Source organism: Macrobrachium nipponense, chromosome 45 (genome assembly GCF_015104395.2).
Source record: "Macrobrachium nipponense isolate FS-2020 chromosome 45, ASM1510439v2, whole genome shotgun sequence".
Classification (NCBI taxonomy): domain Eukaryota; kingdom Metazoa; phylum Arthropoda; class Malacostraca; order Decapoda; family Palaemonidae; genus Macrobrachium; species Macrobrachium nipponense.
The window spans coordinates 35070714-35086186 of NC_061105.1; the positions used below are offsets into that span (position 1 = coordinate 35070714).

General features: G+C 44.0%; 1 protein-coding gene across 1 annotated transcript in view; it reads left to right on the forward strand.

The window, feature by feature from the left end:
* Positions 1 to 216: 216 nt before the first annotated feature.
* Positions 217 to 15473, forward strand: part of LOC135214469 (uncharacterized) — a 48641-nt gene continuing 33384 nt past the window's right edge. Inside the window, exon 1 of the mRNA XM_064248815.1 lies at positions 217 to 379. The gene's annotated coding sequence lies outside the window, so the exon portion shown is untranslated. The remainder of the gene's footprint in view (positions 380 to 15473) is intronic.

Genomic DNA, 15473 nt, shown 5'->3' on the forward strand with positions numbered 1-15473 from the left:
GAGAGAGAGAGAGAGAGAGAGAGAGAAAATAACATATACTAATTATGACTCCACTCGTGATGTTTGCCAACTGTTGACTTCTGTGCTTGTTCATGTCGTGCATGTACGTATGTATGATGTATATGTGTGTTTTAATGTATGTACGTATTATGAACATATGTAGTACGTATTGTGTTTTGTTTGCTGTACGACACTTTCGCTGTTGTGCCCATCAGTGGCCTTGAGGAAATCTGTAACACTTACGTGTGACTGTGTGTGACGACTGACGAGTCGAGTCAGTGAGAGAGAGAGAGTGTGAGTGCATTGGAAGTGTTTTTGTTCTTCGTCGTCTCGTCGTCGTGAAATAAGAAAAGGAGGAAAGAGAGCGAAGAAAGAATAAGTGAGTCTCCTCTGTTCCCCATCTTCATCATCTTCATGTTCTCTATATCATCCTCTCCGAGAGTTTCAATGTCTCTTTCGTTTCTATTTCTTTTTTATTATAATTAACATTATGTTTTCACTATTATTATTGTATTCGTCTTTTCTTATTCTTCTTCTTCTAATAAGAGATTTATTTCATCTGAGAGAGAGAGAGAGAGAGAGAGAGAGGTAAGAGGAAAAAAATGACACTGAAAAGGAAATTCCCTAAAGCAAAGTGTTGGGAGTTGTTATTGTCCTAGGAATTCCATCATGTAACAATTTATTATTATTATTATTATAATTATTATTATTATTATTATTATTATTATTATTATTATTATTATTGTTGTTGTTGTTGTTGTCGACACCATAACGAAGCAGGGATGCAAGACTCGATTCAAGAGGATGAACGTTTTCTTCATCGTCAACTTGGCAACGGCAGTTAAGTTGCCAGATGTGTAATAACGACCAATAGCCTCCGATGTCTATGTTGATTAATGGAGAATATTTACTAATTTATTAACTTATTATTTATTTGTCTGGGGACTCGAATAAACACTATAAGAATACTCTCTCTCTCTCTCTCTCTCTCTCTCTCTCTCTCTCTCTCTCTCTCTTCTATATTCTAAAACTTATTTTTTTTCTGTAGAAATTATAAATGGTATACTATACCGAAGTTTGCGGGTGTTTCATCCATGTTGCCAATGCACTATAATAGTCGTTAGCAGATGCACATTCTCTTCTCAGCTTCAGCGCTAACTTGCAGCTTAAATTTCAGTATATGCGGTTGCCGACCTTTTCTCCATATCGAATAAGGATAGTAATATAAAAGTATATCAGTCCTATTCTACTTAACGTCATTTGTAACATAACTACGGCAATTCTGTTACTATCGTACGATGGTTGAAGTGCATGCAAACCGCTGTTGTTATCGGATTCGGTTGTTCATAGCAAAACAGTCTTTTTCTGGCTGTATGCTTACACAACAAGTATAACATTACTAATGATACTATTAGCATTCTATTTTACTTTCTAACTTAGATAGAAGATGGGATAGATATAGAAATGGAAGAAAAGGATTTAGTCTAACCAGAAAATGGGATAGATAAAGAGGAGGAAAATAGGTTAACCTATTGTTTGTCTGTTCGTGGCTTGAAGCACGGTTCGCGAACTGGAGCAAAAATTTTTTGAACATCGGGTTCGTAACCCAATTTGTTCGTGAACAGGACTGCTCGTGAGCCGAGGTACCATAGAATATATATATATATATATATATATATATATATATTATATATATATATATATATATATTATATGCGTGTGTATGCGTGTGTGTGTGTTAACGTTGCAACCATATATTTCGAGCACTTCCTTATGTGCTCCTGATCACTGGTAAAATATGGACATAGGATGTCATACAAGAGTTTAAAAAAAAGCATATGTAGGTGTGGCAGTAAATCTCTATTGGTGACTCTGTGAGGTTTAGAGAGAGAGACAGGTAGGCAGGTACTGATAATATATTTACTTGTTTTGTTGTTTTTGATTAAACTGACCTTGTGACAGCACGGGCTCTTGCTCACAGAGCAATCTTCCATTCAGACCCATCGTTTCAAGTGCCGGAACTTTCAATTACAAAAATTTCTAAATGATTAGCTGGCCTCCTTTCCCCCTTTTTAGGCACTTTTTCTCCCAGTCATATCAAACATTCGGAAGATTTTTGTCACAAATTCAGAGAAGCACATATACCACTTCACAACATAAAACTTTTAAACCTTGACGTAGATTCCCTATTCACAAAAGTACCAGTACAGGACATTCTTCAGTTTTTGAGGGAAAATTATCACCCTATTCAGATCATTTCCCATTGGCACTTGACAAAATAATAAAGTTAGTTGAATTATGTGCTTCTAATAACGTATTTTCATCCGGGGAATCATTCTATAAGCAAAAATTCGGGTGTAGTATGGGTAGTCCTTTAATTCCTGTTTTAGCCAATCTGTACATGGAATATTTTGAAACTACTGTAATAAATGCAATAAAACCCAAAACCATGCTGTGGATGAGATATGTAGATGATATTCTAACATTTTGGGATAATAGGTGGGGCAATTTTAATGAATTCCTATCAAAATTAAAAGCATTAGTGCCCAGTATCAAATTTAAAGTTGAATGGGAAACAGACAACAAAATTCCTTTTCTTGATGTTTTATTAATCAGAAACACGACAGAATACAAATTTAGGTACCATATACAGAACCAACATTCTCACTTTCATACATTCACTACTTTAGTTATCATGACATTGCTATCAAGATAGTTGTAGCCAGCAACCTGTTCTTAAGAGCCTTACGAATATGTTCCCCAGATTTCCTGGAAAAAGAATTTGAACTAATTCTTAAGCAACTTTCGTCTTTAAAGTATCCTGACCGTATAATTGAGAAAGCAATTCACAAAGCAAACGTAATTTTCTACCGACCCCCTCAAAACAAGCCAAAGATACTCCCAACAATAAAATAAAAATTCCACACCTGGACACGTTTAAGACGGTGACTCAGACCCTTGTAAAATCTAACCCTTTTGCATTTACTTATCCAAACACCTTAGCCAAATCCCCGATTAACGTCCAACAAAAGACATCCCCCAGGGACACAGGGTTTTATGATATCCCATGCCAGGACTGTGACCAGTCTTACATCGGATTTACAGGAAAATCACTTCCCCAGAGATTAATACAACACAAACGGTCAGTTAGGTATGAACAACAGAACTCAGCTATTTTCAACCATATAAATGAACATAATTATAGAATAAACTGGAATTTGTCACATATAATTTATAGCAGCAACTGCTGGTACAAGAGTCAAATGATGGAATCGGCCTTAATAAAAGAGAGGCAGGTAATGAACATCTCAAAAGGAGCATGGGATTCAGATGTGGTAGACAAGATTTTCATTCAACCAAATTGGCTTACCTGTGGATGGACCTCTTGGTATAAATACCATCTTTTCTGTAAAGTTTTCTCATTCATCTACCTGAAGAGAAAGACAGCAGTCTCTGAAATATAGTATTTTTCTCTCTACATTTTGGTTTTCTTATGGGCTCCTTTTATTAGACGGAATTCTGTTGTAACAGAGCATTTTTACCAGTCATATATATATATATATATATATATATATATATATATATATATATATATATATATATATTTGATAGACATATATATATATATATATATATATATATATATATATATATATATATATATATATATATATATATATATATATATATTCATCTACCTGAAGAGAGAGAGGCAGCAGTCTCTGAAATATAGTATTTTTCTCTCTATATCTTGGTGTTTTTATGGGCTCCTTTTATTAGATGGAATTCTGTTGTAACAGCTTTTTACCAGTCATATATATATATATATATATATATATATATATATATATATATATATATATATATATGACTGGTAAAAATGCTCTGTTACAACAGAATTCCATCTAATAAAAGGAGCCCATAAACAACACCGATATAGAGAGAAAAATACTATATTTCAGAGACTGCTGCCTCTCTCTCTTCAGGTATGATGTATATATATATATATATATATATATATATATATATATATATATATATATATATATATCGTCTATCAAATAATGGGTTGGATTCAAAGGGGCAATATCTTCATGAACCCGCTGGAGGAGCGAATCCTGGAGAATTGCCCCCCTTGATTCCCACCCATTATTTGATAGACGATACTTTCGCTCTCTTTAGACATGACCACCAAGTTGACCCTTTTTGAGAATATTGAAATATCCAACAACCCAATATTAAATTCACAGTTCAAAAGGAGACCCAAAACTTGCGCCCCCTTCTGGATCTCAGAGTTACTAGAGATGAGAAAGGTTTCCATACCGGGATTTTTAGAAAGAGCACTTTCACTGGTCTAGGCACCAATTTTTACAGCTCTTGTTTTTTACTCTTCTCCACAGGGCCTTTACACTGACCTCTAGCTGGTCTACCTTCTATGACGAAATTGCATTTCCCGCCAGTTATTTTAAGAATAATTGTTTACCACTGTACTCTGTTTTTTTCCATCTGTCCATCCGCCTGTGGTGGTCACGCATGGTAACACTGCGTTGCGGGCTTTAAATAGTTACGCTATGCGTAAGTTTTAGGTAAATAAAAGGATATCTTGGTGTACATTTGCAACTGAAAAGCGTTTTAATAATTTACTGTATGCGAATTACACCGTTAATATTCGAAATAGGATATTATTTAAAGCCCGGGACGTAGTGTTACCATGCGCGAACACCACAGGCGGATGGACAGATGGATAAAAACAGAGTATAGTTATGTTCCATAGATCCCTGAATAAACGGCTTAATCTGAAGTTAAATCCTCCACCCACAGTCCTTAACGTTCCTAAATTACGCTAATATGCTAGATTCCCTTACTTACATGACAATAGATTCAGGAACTATTGAATCCCTATTCCATTTTAAGGATAAGATTAGCCCTTTTTTACATACAATGTAATATGTAAATATACCTGTCCCAGGTGTAATCTGGACACATACGTTTGATGTACCAAGAGGCTGCTGAAGATCCGAATCTCCTCTCATCAGGAAGTCAGTTACAGAATGGCAAGCCGCCTATCAAATCCCCATCAGTCGAATAAAAGAAATCATAGGAAAATATGTAAAACTTATATACTTTCTAAAGACCTTTGTGGGAAGAGCACATAGTACCGAAGAACTAACTACCCTCGAATCCATAATGATTAAACTGACTGTTCCTACTCTCAACCACCAGTTGTCATCAACACAGCTGTTTATTATTTGTTTTGTTTTTGTATTTGTCCTTGAGTGTGCATCTTTTCCAGTTTTTCGGCCCCCTTGTCAGTTTGCTTTGTGCTACTAGTGTGGGTAGGTGTCCTGTGCCCTCTGTCTTCTGCTGTTTGAATTTTCTCTCCTTGTTCTGTTTTAGATGTAAACATGGTGTTGATATACTTATAATCCTTACATTATGGATACAAGTATTATTTATTTTAATCCTTTTTCAGCCTGGAAAATGTATCAATCGATACGAAACGTCGGCCTTTTTTAAACGGATATAAACAGAATGCCTTTCCGTGAACTCCGAATTGTCAACTGCCTAAGCGCCTGCTCCTCCCCTGGGTATATATATATATATATATATATATATATATATATATAATTATATATATATATATATATATATATATATATACACATATATAATACATACATATGTATATATATATGTATATATATACTAGCTGACAACCCAGCGCTACCCAGAAGAGCTCTGGGTGACAGTCAGTCATTTGCCATAAACAGGAAGTAAAATGCAATATGGTTTTCATCAACATGTTTATTTAAGGCATTGAATTCTAGACATAATTATTAATCACAGGAAAGAATGCCATTTTTAATAACAGTACACATACTTTACACAACAACAGAATTCGATGGAGATGCAGGAAAATTTTCTAATGGTGGCCGCAATTACAGTCAGGTTACTTGGCTTGGCAATGAATACCAGTCCAAAATGCTTTCCCATGGCTGGGTATTAGTCGGGACTTGAAGTAATTAAGGTAACCTGGAAGGCGTGGGTATGGGTTTGAAACCTACGTGAAAACGTTCCATGGGTGAAATGAGGGCCGTGTGCAAAATTCCACCTAGTTGAGTCAGGGGGTTCGGATTTCTATAGAGCACAAGTTTACATACATCCAAGTATAGTTAAATTCAAATATATATTGTCATGATGTTCCGAATACCTGGTTATAACACACTTACTAATTATTGAGTTCAAAACTTACCTCGCTTACAACCAGATACCTGAACTCTTGTAAAAAGATATGACTGAATACTCTAAAGGCAACCAGTGATCCCTTAAGAGATCTTTCAATATTGTGAGGCTTCAATATTTTAAAATATAATATACTATAGTATATTAATATTACAATGTACTTCAGGTTAACTGGCATCATACACTAATACAAAAATTTAACTTACGATATTTTCAATAGGAAGAAGTCACTGTGTTGAGTTGAGTCTCAGAGAAAATAAAATACAAATTGTAAAAGGAATTCAGTCGTTAAATACCTCCAGAAATCAGCCATTTTTATTTCATGTACATTTAAAGTATTTCATTATAATGAATAGTTGTTCCGACACGTAATACAAACCCTCAGTCCTTTACATAGGGAATTACTTATAGCGCCAGCTGGACCGGTCGTAAGATTTCTAACAAGGTAGTTCGGTAGTAACTGCTTGTCTGATGGTCGGGATTTTTGTATTTTGTGGTCGGAGGAGCAGTGGGAGCGCTATGAGAGGAGAAGGAGGACACGTAAAGTAGCGAAGGGGTCGTTGGAAAGCTCTCCCGCAACACCTCTGGTGACCGACATGTCGTCCTCATTCCTTCCCCCTAGCCAGCTCCCTCGTATGGCTCTTTCCCCTTCGGGGGACGGGTCGCATTCCGCCTCTTTGTTCGACCTGTCGAGCGCAGAGGAAGGGGCACAACACCCTGACCTGGAACTGTACTCGGGGTCTTCCGTCCGCTCGGGGTGGGATCTTCCCCCCCCCACCGGGCGAGCGGGAAACCCCACTAACCTGACTGTTGCTTCCATGGGTGTGACTGCCGCCGTGGGTGGAGACCTCTAGCAGGTCTGGCGCTCGCTGAGCCTTCCAGGCACTCCCAGCATTCAGGGTCTGTTGCAACACCTGGCTGGCCCTGTGAACCCTGGCCTGGTGATGATGACGACTACCACCATCTCTACACCAGGGTATGCTGTGACACCGCACCTGGTGTATACGCAGCATGTAACTTCGGTGATCCCCTCAGCTGCTGTGCAGGCCCCGATGACGTTCGTGCCGCGGGAGGAGATGGTTCCTCCACCTGGGTTTGCTGTCGTCGCCCCAGCCCCTGACTTCGAGTGTCCCGAAGAGCTCCCCACTTGACCACCCACCAGTTCCTGTGCCAGTTCCTGCTGTCTCCGTTCCTGCCCGTGGTGTTGCTGCTCCCACCTCAGGTCCCTCCAGACAGGTGCAGTTGGGCCGTGTTGCTACTGCAACTGCCCCAGCTCCGTCCTGGATGGAGGACCTGTCGGTGGTCCTGAGGAAGCTGACGAAGAAGAGGTCCAAGAAGAAGAGGAAGGTGTCGTCGTCTTCTTCGTCGTCGTCTTCTTCGTCGTCGTCTGCTGCCGCCTCTTCCCCTACGACTTCCAAGGCCCCATAGCCAAGGAAGAAGAAGGTGGCCACCCCACCTTAGAAGTCTCACACAGAGACTTCTAAGGGTCTGTCCCACTCTGGTGGGACAGGTGGGTCTTCCGCTGGTCCTCCTGTTCCTTCGGAACGGGGCCCATCTCTCCTTCCCCAGGGAAGAAGAAGACGGGGACCGTAGGGGTGCCAGCTACCACCGGGACCTATACTCCTGGTTCCAGAGGTTCCACCTCTGCACCAGGAACCGTCTCGGCCGCTCGCTCGTGAGCGTCACCAAGTGTACGGTCACCTACCGGTGACTGTGCAGCCAGGGTCCAGACCGCTGAGCCTGCTCGCCGTCAGGACCCAGGCATGGAGCGGAAGACTGGTGGGAGTCGCTCAGGTGAGTCTTGCCAGGCCAGCGATCGCTCTCGTGGCGATCTCCTGGTTCCCAGGGTTGATGTGACGGTCCCACCAGACTGGTCACGTGTCAAGGCCAGGAAGAGGTCCTCCTGGTCACCAGGCCCAGCCTCGGCTGGATCAGGTACTGTGACGCGTCGAGAGGACGTGGCGCGCTCTCACCGCGTCAATGAACACTACCAGTCACCCAACCGTCGCTCCCACGGGGACCGGACGGCTCGCACAACTGGTAGCAGTTCGCCTGACGCACGTGACCGTCGCTACCATTCTCAGTCCAGCAGTTCTCCTCACGGAGACCGCTGGACTAGACCTGCAGCTCGGTCGCCACTGCGCGTTGGCAATCGCCTGCAGTCCTCCCAGCCCACCGGCTCTGCACGTAGGCAGGGTGGGAGCGTCAGGTCTTCCTCTCCTGTCCCTTCAACCTCCTCGGGCTGCACCGGGAGGAGCGAGGCAACCAGGGGTGACCACGAGGAGCGCGCTCCACATGGTCCCTCCACGAGAGCCTACGAGCCTGGCTCGGTCTTGGGACTGAGCAGGTCCTACGCGCAAGTGGTTGGAGGAGACCACGAGGGGTCTGACGAGGTTCTTCCTTCTGAAGGAAGAGGGTCTTGAGAGGTGATTGGCCTGGATGGATCTGACAGTCCAGTGCCACAGGACGCTATCACCCCCGAGATTCAGAGGTTCTTCGCGGAGGTCATTGCGCTGATTCGTCAGCACAACGACCTCGGGGAAGGGTCGGCGGTTGCTCCCTCCGAACCTACATCGAGGTTGGAGTTGTTCTGGGGTCCTAAGAAGGAACCCAGGACGATGGTGGGTTTGCCCCAATCCTCCTTGGCCGACGGTGTTCTGGGCCAGGTTGACTCTCTCGTCTTCGGACAGGAGGGCTCACTTAGGTCCAGCAGGTCGGACAAGCTGCTTCCCCCTCCTCTGCCTCGTCAGCGGCAATTCTACGTGCCATCTGTAGACCCGTTGCCGACCAAGCAGGTTGACCCAGAGATAGCTAGGCTAATTCCGGGGGTGCCTCTCCATCACCTGTTGGCTGAAAACCTCTGGTTTTCACAGCAAGAGGCATCGGCCCTGGAAGCGACTGCCATGGCAGCCTTCCAAGCAGTCTCCTGGCTGGACCTGTGGTCCCTCATGGTGTCCAGAGTCTGCCTAGTACACCAGGCAGTCTCGAAGGGTTCTAGGCAGCCTCTAGCAACTGCGGCCAAGCCTCGGAGCTTGGCTAGCTCTTCCTCTGCCACCAAGACATCAGCTTTGTCGAGGTCGAGAGGAAAGACCAAGACTTCGACTTCTGCTTCAAGGAGCGAGCATCAGCCCTCCTACCAGGCCTCCTACTCCCGAGGGGGTAATGCCAAGCAGAAGCCGAAGAAGGGGAAACGCTAGGGACGGCGTTCCCCCTCACCTGCTGCCAGAAGTTGGGGGGTGCCGGGCGAGCCATTGGGCAACTTGGCAGCGCTATGGAGCCGAGACCTGGGTAGTGGATATCCTTCGGGAGGGATATCTGCTACCCTTCGAGTCGAGGCTACCCCTCACTTCGCACCCAGTCCACCTTCAGACATACGTTCCCGGTTCTACCAGGGACGTAGCACTTCAGGAAGAAGTCAATACCATGCTGAGCAAGCGAGCTGTGGAGATTGTACGAGATGAGTCGCCGAGCTTCTACAGCCGACTCTTCCTAGTGGAGAAGTCATCGGGGGGCTGGCGACCGGTAATAGATCTCTCTCCCTTGAACCGATTCGTTCGCCAGACTCGGTTCACAATGGAAACAGCACGCTCAGTGCTCGATTCCATCAGGGAGAACGACTTCATGCTTTTGGTGGACCTGAAGGATGCGTATTTCCAAATACCCATCCATCAGCCCTCCAAGAAGTACCTCCGCTTTATCCTCAACGGGATGGTGTACCAGTTCAGGGCACTTTGTTTCGGTCTCTCAACCGCCCCACGCGAGTGTTCACTCTGGTGTCGGCTTGGGCCCATTCAGTTGCGATACGTCTCTTGAGGTATCTCGACGATTGGCTGGTCCTGGGATCGACTCCTCGACTTCTGCCAGGATCAGGGGATCATAGTGAACTTCGAGAAGTCAGATCTCGAGCCCAAGCAGAGGATAAAGTACCTGGGCATGCTGATCAACACGGTAGCAGCACGAGTCTTCCCCGCAGACTCGCAGATCAGCAGGTTCAGGGAGGCAGCCAGATGGTTCCTGTCTCGACGGGAACAGTCAGCTCAGCAGTGGCAAGTCGTGATTGGTCACCTGTCATCACTGGAGAAGTTAGTCCCTCATGGGCATCTTCACCTGCGGTCTCTTCAGTGGAGACTAAAGGAGTGCTGGTCACAGGCAAGGGATCCACAATCCTTCCTGGTTCCTCTCACGAAGGAAGTAAGGGAGGACCTGGCCTTGTGTCTAGATGACAGGAACCTTGTAATAGGAGTGCCTCTGCGCACTCCCCCTCCGGAGATGTTACTGTTCTTAGACGCATCGACCGAGAGTTGGGGAGCATACCTGGAAGAGTTGCTGGTTGCAGGCGTGTGGAACCATCACGACAAGCACCTTCACATCAACGTCCTGGAACTCAAGGCTGCGTTCCTCGCACTCCAAGAGTTCCAGGAACGAGTGATGGGACACTCAGTGGTGCTGATGAGCAACAACACCACGGTAGTGGCATACGTCAACAAACAGGGGGGCCTAGTGTCCCTCCCGTTGCACCAGTTGATGATGCAGGTGCACGAGTGGGCCGTAGCTCACTCGGTAGAGCCAGATACATTCCAGGCAAGAGGAACGTAGTGGCAGACAAGCTCAGCCGCCGGAATCAGGCGATTGGGACCGAATGGTCTCTTCACGCACACGTAGCAGAAAGGCTCTTCGACCTGTGGGGGCGTCCAGTTGTGGATCTGTTCGCCACCCAGCACAACAGGAAACTCGAGGTTTTCTTCTTAGTCGTACTGGACCCATGGGCAGCTGCAGCGGACGCGTTCCAGCACCCATGGGACAACCTCCTAGTTTACGCCTTTCCCCGTTCTGATGATTCGCAAGGTGATCAGCAGAGTTTTGGTCACCAGCAATCTGCGGATGATTCTGGTGGCACCCAAATGGCCTCAGGCTGTTTGGTATCCGGACCTGCTGGCTCTTCTCTCTGAGCCACCACGAGAGATTCCCCTTGGCACAACCTACCGTGCCAACCAAACGTGGAGCTGCACCACCGAGCAGTTCAGTCCCTGTGTCTTCACGGCTGGCGGTTATCCACCATCTCTTGCGAGCGAGAGGTTTTTCTCGCCGAGCAGCAACAGAGATGGCAGGGTACCTCAGACAGTCCTCTGCAGCAGTATACCAGGGAAAGTGGTGCGTCTTCTGTGGTTGGTGTCGTGGATGGGGTCTCTCTCCACTCAAAGCCACTCTTCAGCAGGTAGCGGATTTCCTCGTCTTTCTTTGCGGAGAGAAGCTCCTCTCCATCTCTGCAGTTAAGGGCTACAGAGCCGCCCTGGCCCTAGTCCTGAAACTGCGAGGAGTCGACCTTTCCACTTCCATAGAAATATCACTCCTAATGAAGAGCTTCGAGAGGTCTTGCCCATCCTGGGAACTCAGGCCCCCGGGGTGGGATGTGACTCTCGTGCTCAGGAGCCTGACTCGCAGAACCTTCGAGCTGCTCCAAGAGTCATCAGACAGTGATCTGACCCTCAAAACCATCTTTCTGCTGGCCCTGGCATCGGCGAAGAGAGTGGGAGAACTTCACGGTCTTTCCTTCAATGTTAAGCACTCGAGGGGATGGGGATCGGTGATGCTCGATTTTGTCCTGGACTTCGTAGCAAAGACTCAGAACCCTTTGGTCCCTGATGCCAGGTCCGAGTCCTTCACGATCCCCTCCCTGGAAGACTTCACCAACAATGATGCAGATGAGATGCTGCTTTGTCCTGTGAGGGTGCTACGGCGCTATCTGAAGAGAACTTGTCTCCTCAGGCCTGAGTGTCGACGCCTCTTCGTTAGCACCGGGGTTACCAAGAAAGAAGTGTCAAAGAACACTATTTCTTTCTGGCTTCGTGAGGTAATCCAGAAGGCGTACGCTTCAGACAGGAGTGCCGACACCAGTACCCTTCGTCCGAGAGCCCACTAAGTCAGAGGCATTGGTCCAACCCTTGCATTCCACAAGAACTTGTCCGTGGCACAGGTACTGAAGGCAGGGGTTTGGGCCAATCAGACCACCTTCACCTCCTTCTACCTTCGGGATATTGCCCACAGGTCCTTGGACACCTTTTCCTTGGGACCCGTGGTGGCTGCTCAACAAGTTGTGTAGCCTTACCCAGCTCCTTTACCGGATAAGGTAGCATCTCATCTTTGTGAGACTGCATGAATGGAAGAGTGAATGAGAGTGTGACTGGCTTCTCTTTCTCCTCTTTTTCTTCCCTCTCCCTGCAGGCAGAGGGTGGCGGTTGTCACCACGCTGGACAGGATGCTGATGCAGGTAAGCTACGTAACCGAGCTCTATCCCTTTCATCAGGGATAGAAGCGTTTATCCGCCACTTCCCTAACAAGGGGGGAAGTGGACGCCAGTGAGAGACAAACCCAAGACTTTATATTTGGTTTTTGGGTAGGAACTAGTTCTTGCTTGCTATTCATAAGAGGCACGCTTACCTCCCTCTTATGAATTTGGTCCAGAGATCTGACCACTGATCCTGCAGTGCACACTCCGATCAGTTGGACAGAGGCTAGGCTCCCTCCCTTTTGCTCTTACGACCAGGGAGGGAACCCAGGTCGGGCAAACACCAGTCTGTTCACAAGACTCAGATTCCACCCACCAAGAACTATACAAACCTGAGGTCCTTTACACATAGCCCCACCTCATGCCACCCCTCACTCTGTTCCTGGGCCTAAAGCAGTGATATGTTTACCTCCAGTCGGGCGGGACTCCCACTGCTCCTCCGACCACAAAATACAAAAATCCCGACCATCAGACAAGCAGTTACTACCGAACTACCTTGTTAGAAATCTTACGACCGGTCCAGCTGGCGCTGTAAGTAATTCCCTATGTAAAGGACCTCAAGTTTGTATAATTAGGAAAAATACAATTTACTTCAAAATTGTGATTTTTTGTTTATATATCAGTACCAGGATGGATATTTGCTGTAAAATCATAATTTTTAGGTCAATGGTTCATAGCAACAAATGTAAACTGCTTGTTTCAAAAACAGGAGGTACAAGGTCTTTGAATAGTGTGAAATAAGTAAATGTGTTACTTTCTTTCAGTGTGAGAAAGTTATCCCTAAGGAGTACACTTTTCCTTCTGTAAATCTTCAGCTGAAAACCTCTGTGGACAAAGCCAACAGACTATAGACATAATAGGACTCAAACGGGAAGTCAGCCCGCACACACAGACACACACACTCACAGAGCAAGAGAGGTTATAGGAAAAACGGTTAAATAACTAGGTATAGGAAAAGTGGATAAATAATTAGGTGTGAGGGAATAGAAAATAAACCTGATACACATGAATTCAGGACACATCAGCAGAAAGTAGGAAAAAAGATGATCACCACTTAAGCATTGAAGATCAGAGGAGTAAAAAACTACACTACTCACACTGTTCCTTGTTTTGGTGGTCTTTTAAAAGATAGTTTCATAATACCAAACACCCTCTGGTCCTTCATGATCATTATTGGCGTTTACAGCCTAAATTGATAAGATGCTGTGTGCATTTGCACAAAAAGGCTTCAGTGTTCAAAGGGGTGTGTGAACTCGACCCTCACAAACTGAAGGGGAGCAATGTATACCAACCATGAAAATATGGTCTTTTCAGACTTCCACTGCCCCAAACAGTATGAGTTCTAGTAATGCTAAAGTATTTAGTGGAGAGCCGCCCACTTTACAAGGCACCGTAGGTATAGAAATTATAGAATCTGAATTAAAACCTAGAATAAAAAATATTATGATATCCAAGCTTTTGCATTCGTTAAAAACTTTCACTGATTAGTATTGCTGAAAGATAGTTCTAAGAGTAAACAAGACGTGTATTCTACATGTCACAATTGAACAGTAAATGGCATTAACCCTCTTACGCCGATTGGACGTATTAAACGTCGAGTCAAAATGTCTCCCGTATGCCGATTGGACGTATCATACGTCGGCTCAAAAAAGTTTTTTTAAAAATTCGCGGAAAAATACTTATAGGCCTACCAGCCGAAAACTTTTGTATCACGCGCCTTGGGGGATGCTGGGAGTTCACGGATCAAGGCGTTGTTTTGTTTACAATCGCTACGCAGGCGCGCAAGCGCGAATTTCTTCTTATCGCACTAAAAAGTATCAGTGACACATCTCGGAAATTATTTCGTCACTTTGACATAATTATTGCACCATTTTAAATTATCCTTTACATGAAGTATTATATATGAAAATGTGCGCAATTTCATGCACAATACAACTAAAAAATACTCATGATTGTAGCTTTTATCAATTATGAAATATTTTCATATAAATAACGATAAGTGCAAAAATTTCAACCTTCGGTCAACTTTGACTCTACAGAAATGGTCGAGAAACGCAATTGTAAGCTAAAATTCTATATTATAGTAATATTCAATCATTTGCCTTCTTTTTGCAACAAATTGGACGTCTCTAGCACAATATTTCGATTTATGGTGAATTTATGAAAAAACTTTTTCCTTACGTTCGTGCGATAACTCTTCCGATAAATTTTTTCGTGCGATTGTCCTAATGTTTGCACCCTTTTAAATTTGCCGTTACATAAAGTTTTATATATGGAAATGTGCGCAATTTCATGCACAATACAACAAAAGACAACCCATGGTTGTAGCTTTTATCAGTTTTGAAATATTTTCATATAAATAACGTTAAGTGCAAAAATTTCAACTTTCGGTCAGCTTTGACTCTACCGAAATGGTCGAAAAACGCAATTGTAAGCTAAAACTCTTATATTCTAGTAATATTCATTCATTTACCTTCATTTTGCAACGACTTGGAAGTCTCTAGCACAATATTTTGATTTATGGTGAATTTATGAAAAAAAAAAAAAAATTACGTTCGCGCGGTAACTCTTCCGAAAAAATCAGAATTTTTTTGTGCGATTGTCGAAATGTTTGCACCATTTAAAATTAGCTGTTTCATAAAGTTTTATATATGAAAATGTGGCGCAATTTCATGTAGAATACAACTAAAAATGATTGAAGGTTGTAGCTTTTCTCTTTTTTTGAAATATTTGCATATAAATCACGATAAATAGAAAAAAAACCACGTTCGGTCAAATTTGACTCTACCGAAATAGTTGAAAACGCAATTGTAAGCTAAAAACTCTTACGGCCTAGTAATATTCCGTCATGTTTCTTCATTTTGAAACAAATTTGAAGTCTCTAAAACAATATTGTGATATTTACCTTCACTCCGCGCGCCGATTCGCGGCCGCAAGTCTCCGA